This window comes from Marmota monax, unplaced genomic scaffold (genome assembly GCF_021218885.2).
Source record: "Marmota monax isolate L192 unplaced genomic scaffold, Marmota_monax_Labrador192_F-V1.1 WCK01_AAM20220418_F8-fsc00163, whole genome shotgun sequence".
Lineage (NCBI taxonomy): Eukaryota > Metazoa > Chordata > Mammalia > Rodentia > Sciuridae > Marmota > Marmota monax.
In genome coordinates this window covers 725,823-734,336 of record NW_026693660.1, presented here as the reverse complement: position 1 = coordinate 734,336, position 8,514 = coordinate 725,823, and the positions used below count along the sequence as shown (strand labels likewise).

Genomic DNA, 8,514 nt, shown 5'->3' with positions numbered 1-8,514 from the left:
ATACAAAAAAAGTAAAAATGGGGGCTGGGGGTGTGGCTCAGTGGTAAAGCATATGCTTAGCATTTGGGGGGGCCCTGATTCCATCCTCTGCATCCAAAAATAAAAATAAAAGTGTAAGTGGGAAAAATGTTGAAATCACCCATATACATAATTATGTTATTACATTAAGAAGAAAAGGATACAAAATTATAACATATGGTCTCATTTTCACTAAAAATATTTATGTAGAAAAGACTGGGAGGAAATTATAGCAATATGATACTAGTAGTTACCTCTGATAGTGGAATTACATGTGATTTTTTTGATGTTGTTTTTGTTTTTTAATATGGAAAGCTTCGTGAATTTGTGCATCAGCCTTGCTGTGAGGACATGCTAATTCCTGTATTCCTCCAATTTTAGTACATGTGCTGCTGAAGCAAGCACCGGGTGATTTTGTTTTTTATATATTCTTCTTCTCCTTCTCCTTTCTTTTTCTTCTTCTTTGGTGCAGAGAATTGAATCCAGTGCATTGTGCATGTTGAGCATATGCTATACTATTAAGTCGCATCCCCAGACCAAAAAAATATCAGTTTATGATATTCTCGTGTTTAAAATCTTTCAGTGACTTCCCCAAGTGTTTTAGTGTAAACCTTCAACTCTAAACTCAGCAATAAAGGCCCTTCACACTGGCTCCAGCTTGCGCTGGTAGCCTCCTTCTACCACAACCAACAAAAATACTCCATACCAGTTTCTCCAAATTATTTTGTTATAATATTATACCACTGTGCCTTTTTTTTTTTTTTTTTTTTTTTGGGTACTGGAGATTGAACCCAACCACTGAGCCACATCCCCAGCCCTTTTTATTTTTTATTTTGAGACACGGTCTACCTAAGTTGCTTAGGGCCTCACTAAATTGCTGAGGTTGACCTTAAACTTGTGATCCCTGTCTTCAAGCCTACTGAGTCACTGAAATCACAGGCATACACCACTACGCCCAAGCCCATAGTGCCTCTTTGCTTCCTCCTTCTCCATGCAGCTGTCACTATGCACTTCAAGCTCCACTGGAGCATCTCTTGTCCAAGAAATGTACTCTGGTGTCCTAGTTTATTTTAGGTATTCTTTTTCCTTTTTTTAAATTTTTTTAAACATTTATTTTTTAGTTATAGGTAGACACAATATCTTTAGTTTCTCTTTTTTTATTTATGTGGTGCTGAGGATTGAACCCAGTGCCTCATGCATGCTAGGCAAGTGCTCTACCTCTGAGCCACAACCCCAGCCCATAGGTATTCTTCCTCTGTGCTGAATAGCATTGTGCCTACACTTATAAATTTAATTCTTGATTTATTTGTTTTCCTTCCTTGCTAAACTTTAATTGCTGAAGTTCATGGGCCCCAGTATATTGAACTTTATAAATCTAAATCTGGAGCCAAATACCATGCATGGCACAGAGTAGGCCTTCAGCAAATTATTTTTATTCTTCTTTTGGTTTCATGTCACTTATTATGCTCAAGCACTGATCTAGGTGCTAGGTATAATATGAAAAAATTCAGGAGCTGGGGGTGAAGCTTAGTGGTACAACACTTGCTTAGTGTACACAAGGCCCTGGGTTCTATCCCCAACAATAAAAAAATAAAATAAAATAAGAACAATGAATAAAGGAACCTGGAGTATGTACTTGGAAAATAGAAAAACCTTAAGAGTTCAATAACTATAGCCTTCAAGTCATTATTAGGTGAAAAGAGGAAATAATACATTTTTATCTTCCTCTTAAATTAAAGATTACTGGGCTGGGTTGTGCTCAGTGGTAGAGTGCTCCCTTAGCACGGACAAGGCCCTGGGTTCGGTCCCCAACACTACATATAAATAAATAAATAAATGTATTGTCCAACTGCAACTAAAAAAAATAAGTATTAAAACAATTAAAGATTGGGCTGAGGATGTGGCTCAAGCTGTATCGCGCTCGCCTGGCATGCGCCCGCGGCACTGGGTTCGATCCTCAGCACCACATACAAATAAAGATGTTGTGTCCGCTGAAAACAAAAAAATAAATAAATATTAAAATTCTCTCTCTCTCTTTCTCTCTCTCTTTAAAAAAAAAATTAAAGATTACTGAGTTAATTTACAGACGCAAATTACACTTCACTGCCGAAGATTCATTGAACAATTAAATCTGATCAAAACTGGGATAGCCTAGTTCATGCAATAGTGACTCCCCATGACTATAACTGGAAAATGATCAAGTAAAGGTTGACATCTCTTCGAACATGTCATAGAAAGTATTACTCAGTGGATGGGAGGGTGGCCCATATCCAAATGCCCATAGGCATGAGGACCATGAACTCATGGAGCACCCGCCCACACACACCACCAGTATCAGGGATTGAATCCAGGTGCTCTTTGTCATTAAACTATATTCCCAGCCCTTCTCACTTTTTATTTTGAAAAAGGGTCTCACTAAATTGTCCAAGCTGGCCTTAAACTTGAGATCCTTCTGCCTCAACCTCCAGAGATACTGGGATTACAAGTGTGCTGGCTTATGATGCATTTATAACTTTCATTCCTTTCAGTGCTCTACTGAGGTAACACAATTTGCAGAGCAGCAATCTTTATCTCACCAACACCTTAATTTTCATGAACACCATTTTTTCTTTCCACTTCACCTTCTTTCATCATTGGTTTTTATTATGCATAACCATACCTAGGAGCTCATTTATGCTTATCTATTCTGTTCTCCTTGGCTCATCACTAACAATCCAAGCAGACTATTCAGATGATGATGATGAAAGAGTGGGAAGAACACAGCTGGGTATTTCATCTCCCAATTGGATGAACAAGAGGTACCAGCAGCTGGGAATCATCTTTTCATCTCAAACAGAGTCCATTGGATTGGAAAGCCAATGAAGAAGAAACTAATCTAGTATCCCATAGTATGTGTCATTTTTTTAGTTGAAGATGGACACAATACCTTTATTTTATTTATTTATTTTTATGTGGTGCTGAGGATTGAACCCAGTGCTTCACACATGCCAGGCAAGCACTCTACCACTGAGCCACAACTCCAACTCCCTATGGTATCATTTTTATAGTTTCCATAGTTACCCAAAGGCAGCATGACACAGAACACTGTCCAAGTACTTAATGTTTAAGTGACTATAAACAGCAGTATTGGGCTCACTTGTGCCTATGCCCCAGATAGTGGCACATGTCAAGCAAAAAATCAGCACAAAGTTTATTTTCTTTCTTTCCTTTTTTTTTTTTTTTGGTACCAGGGAATGAACTCAGGGGCACTAGACCACTGAGCTACATCCCCCGTCCTATTTTTTTGTATTTTATTTTAGAGACAAGGTCTCACTGAGTTGCTTAGCACCTCACCATTGCTTTGAACTAGCGATTCTCCTGCTTCAGCCTCCCAAGTTGCTGGGATTATAGGAGTGCACCATGGCATCCAGCTATACACAGGTTCTTTCTATTTGTTAGAATTAAAGAACTCATGTATAAGAAGAGAAAAACAATAGGATGGGAGACTTGGAAATACCAGCCCATTGCTTTGGCACATGAGAGCAAGTTTGGTGGCAATTACCTATAATCCTAGTGACTCAGGATGCTGAGGCAGGAGGATCACAAGTTTGAAGCCAGTCTCAGCAATTCAACAAAAGACCTGTCTCAAAATGAACTGGGAATGTAGTACCCCTAGGCTCAATTCCCAATACCAAAAAGAAAAAAAAAAAAAAGGTGGCAAGAAATACTTAGCAGGATTAGGGGTGTAGCTCAGTGGTAGAGAATATGCTTAGCTTTCAGCAGATCCAAAAAATGTTTAGCAGTTGTGCAGGCCTTTTCCCCTTGCCTAATCAATGAGCTTCAGTCTTAACCTAAAGTTAAAATAATGCTTCTCATTTATAGGCTTTCATCCTTCTACCACTGTTGATCAGTCACTGATGATTCATCAGCATTCCCTTTTGTTTGTTCTCCCCACAACCCTAACAGAGATTCTATCCAGGAGCACTCTATCTCTGAACTACATCCTCAGCCCTTTTTATTTTATTTTTGAGACAGGGTCTTTGCTAAATTGCTGAGGCTGGCCTCAAACTTGCAATCCACCTGCCTTTGTCTCCAGAATTGCTGAGATTACATGCATGCGCCACCATGCCCAGCTCCTTTGTTGGTTCTGAAACTACCATTTCAGCCTCATTCAGGATTGCCAATAGCAAACTCTACCCTATGTTACATGTAAGGTTTTTTGTTTGTTTTTTACACTGGCCTCTCGTGTGTGTGAGCATTCTAGTTTTACATAATGATGGGATTTTTTTGTTACATGTTGATACATGACATGTTAGGGTTTTGAGGTACACAGAGACACTCTACCCCTGTAAATGGATTAATGATATCAATTTATTTTTCAGAGTTCACCTTCCAGCCTTTAGTTAGGAAGCTTAGTCACAAGTTGGATTTTAAATGGGCACATGAGATATGTGCCCATTAAAGGGCTTAGAGGACAATTTCAGACCTGGAGGCATTAAGAGATATTTTCAGAGTTCCTAACCTTAGTAGCAAGTATTATGTCTGGAGAGTGGTCTTTTCTATAATTAGCACATTTGATAATTCCAATTGTTCTACAAGGATGGGCCATTAAGTCAGAAATGTTTTTAGAGGCCATCATATTAGCTAATGTTTGGTGATCCATGAAGACAACTCATGCCATCTTTTGGACTATCTGTTTTACCAATAATGTCTTTTGCTTCTCCCTATCACCACTCTCCAGTGCTGAGGATGGATCCCAAGACTGCTGCCATCCTGGTAGGCAAGAGTTCTACCACTATACCACATCTCCCAGCCCCTACCAGGTTTGTCCTATTCTTAGGTTTGATTATCCAGATTTATTAACAACAGCTATCACAGGTTACCTGCATACTTTTCCTTTTTTCAGCATTAAGTCTCTTCCCCATAAGTTTCCTGTTCCTCTTAGGTTTTCAGCTATAATGGCAACAGTCTCAAGGCTCAATTCTAGTTAAGCAGGGTAGGAGGCAACAGGTGAGGTTTGATTAACTTGAAAAAAAAGGAGGGGGAGAGATAGCTCAGTGGTAGTGTGCATGCTTAGCATGTATGAGGCCCCGTGTTCAATCAGCAGCTTACCAGCACCAAAATAATAACAAAAAAATAATAAAATCATAAACATTATAGATTTGAAATTCATAAGAATTTCCAGGTTCTCAACTCTTTTATTTTTTTGGTACTGGGGATTAAATCCCAGTGCACTCTATCATGAATTATATCCTCAGTCCTTTTCTTTCTTTCTTTTTTTTTAATTTAAGAAAGGGTCTTCATAAATTGCTGAGGGTCTCACTAAGTTTCTCAGGCTGGCCTGGACCCTATAATCCTCCTTCCTCAGCCTGCTGAGTCTCTGGATTATAAGTGTGTACCACTGCACTCAGCCCAATTTACAGTTTTGTTTTTTTTTGGTTGGGGGAGTACCAGGGATTGAATTCAGGGGCACTCAACCACTGAGCCACATCCCCATCCCTATTTTGTAATTTTTTTTTTTAATTTTTATTTATTTTTGAGAGAGAGAGAGAATTTTTTTAATATTTATTTTTTAGTTTTCGGCGGACACAACATCTTTGTTTGTTTGTGGTGCTGAGGATCGAACCCGGTCTGCACGCATGCCAGGCCAGCGCGCTACCGCTTGAGCCACATCCCCAACCCAACTATTTTGTAATTTATTTAGACACAGGGTCTCACTGAGTTGCTTATCGCTTCACCTTTGCTGAGGTTGGCTTTGAACTTGAGATCCTCCTGACTGAGTCTCCCAAGCCACTGGGATCACAGGCTTGTGACACCATGCCCAGCTCAATTTATAATTTTTTAAAAATATATTTATTTTTTAGTTGTAGTTGAACACAATACCTTTTATTTTATTTATTTATTTTCATGTGGTGCTGAGGATCGAACCCAGGGCCTCACATGTGCTAGGCAAGCACTCTACTGCTAAGCCACAACCCCAGCCCCAATTTATAATTTTTTTTTTAAAGAGAGAGAGAGAGAGAGAGAGAATTTTTAATATGTATTTATTTAGTTCTCGGTGGAACATCTTTGTTTGTATGTGGTGCTGAGGATCGAACCCAGGCCGCACGCATGCCAGGCAAGCGCGCTGCCACTTGAGCCACATCCCCAGCCCCCCAATTTATAATTTTTAAAGTGAAACACATTTTGCTTTTTTATTTTCTATTTTATTGTTAAAGATGTAGACACTCCAAAATCAAATGAACAGGCTAAAACATATTCTCTCTCTCTCTCTCTTTTTGGTAGTTGTAAATGGGCAGAATGCCTTTATTTTATTTGTTTATTTTTATGTGGTGCTAAAGATCATAGCCTCACATATGAGCTATAGCCCCAGCCCAGAAGCATATTCTTTTTTTTTTTTAATTTTTTTTAATATATATATATTTTTTTAGTTGTAGTTGGACCCAATACTTTTATTTTATTTATTTATTTTTATGTGGTGCTCAGATCGAACCCAGGGCCTCGCACATGCTAGGGGAGCACTCTACCACTGAGCCACAACTACAATCCTAAAGCATATTCTATTACAGGAAAATTATACTGTTGTTATAGAACACTACTTGTTTTATTTAATTTCTCAGCCTTAATTGATTTTTACCCCCAGCACTGGGGATGAAACCTAGGGCCTCAAGCATTCAGTCCTTTAATGGATATTTAACAATTCAATCAATAAAATAATAAATACATATCTGGACACCTTGCGCCATGGTGACCTCCTGTAATCCTAGCAGCTCAATAGGCTGAGACAGGAGGATGGTGATTTCAAAGCCAGCCTCAGCAACTTAGCCAGGCCTAAGCAATTTAGTGAGATCCTGTCTCTAAATAAAATATAAAAAGGGACGGGGATGTGGCTTAGCTGTTAAGCACCCCTGGGTTCAATCCCCAGTACCAAAACCAAAAAAACCCAAAACAACAACAACAACAACAACACACACACACACACACACAAATAGGTATCTGGTGCCTAATGAAAGATCTAAAAGAATATATAGCTCCTGCCCTAAAAAAGACCATGTTTGTTCAAATGCTATATATAAAATATTTTATTTATTTATTTTATGTTCTTGCCTACTCCATCTTCAATGGAGGCATGGAACATAAATTAATTGAAAAAACTTACTTGAAACCTGCTGAGATGAATTGAAAATATTTTGGCTTTTAAAGAAACATATCACTTTTGAGTTGAATTAGACTTAAAAATGAAAACATTAATAACTTTTTATATGTATATAGCAATTTATAACTTAAATAATTATTGCTAGCTGGGTACGTAGCTTAGTGGTAGAGCACTTGCCTAGCATGCATGAGCCTCTGAGTTCCATTGCCAACACTACTGAAAAGTAAAAATAAAAAAATTACTGCTTTTGCTTCTCCCAACAATCACTGGGAAATGTTGTAGGAATATGTAGTATTATTATTTGATATTTGAGAAAATTTAATGTAATACCCAAGCTCACATTTAACATTAAAACTATTAATTCCAGAACTTTTGAATCCTAAAACATTGCCCTTACTTTCACATTATATTGCTTTTTCTACAAAATATTGCTTTAAGTAAAAATTGTTTCTAAGCCAGGGTTGGTGGCTCATGCCTGTACTTCCATCTACTCAGGAGGCTGAGACAGAGCATTGCAAGTTTGAGGCCAGCCTCATCAACTTAGTGAGACCCTGTCTCAAAATATAATAATAAAGGACTGGGTATGTAGTTTAGAGATAGAACACTCCTGGGTTCAGCCCTTGGTAAAAACAAAGCAAAACAAATCAAAAAACCCCGGAATTAATTGGTCTTGAATTCAATAAAGTCTTATTTAAGTTTTTAAGCTCTGAATAAAGGTAGCCAACTGCATTTCTCACCAATTCCAGATCCATCTTTTTCACATTAAAGGTTTTCTTCTCTGAACTCAAGTCTAAAAGAAGCAATTGGAGTAGATTTTTTGCTGTGTTAAACAAACCAGGTCCTCACACTGCTAAGCAAGTGTTCTACCACTACCATTATATAGTTGATAATGCACTGACAATCTTACCATTTTATCAGTTGCTTTAAAAACTTCTGAAGCCAGAAGAACTTCCTACCTAAATGTATATTTCAGTGTCAATGAAACAATTGGAGAGAGAGAACTCCCGCTTCTCGAGAGTTTGCGACCAGATGGATACAACTCTGGGCACTTTGTCAACCAAAATAATGTGACCTTTAAACTGAGTAAGGACTGTCTGAGGTCGAAGGAATGACACAAGGAGCTAAAATAATTAAAAAGAAAGTTAGAGAAATTAAGGGTTGTAGCCCCTTTGAAAAGAGATTAAGGGAAAAACTCATTAAGATTCACCAGCTTCTGAATGGCACTGAGAATTGAGATGCTACAAAGCTATTTGACCTGGTGTCAAGAACAAGGGGAGATGTCACAATAAGATAGGCCAGGACTGGACACTTCAGGAATTCAGAGAGGAATTTTGGAACAGAGGAGCATAAACATGGACTAA

General features: G+C 38.2%; 1 non-coding gene across 1 annotated transcript; it reads right to left on the bottom strand.

Moving 5' to 3' along the window:
• Positions 1-319: 319 nt before the first annotated feature.
• LOC124103332 (U6 spliceosomal RNA) lies at positions 320-423 on the bottom strand. The gene has a single exon (XR_006855177.1). It is a non-coding gene; the product is annotated as a U6 spliceosomal RNA (small nuclear RNA).
• Between the last annotated feature and the right edge of the window lie 8,091 nt (positions 424-8,514).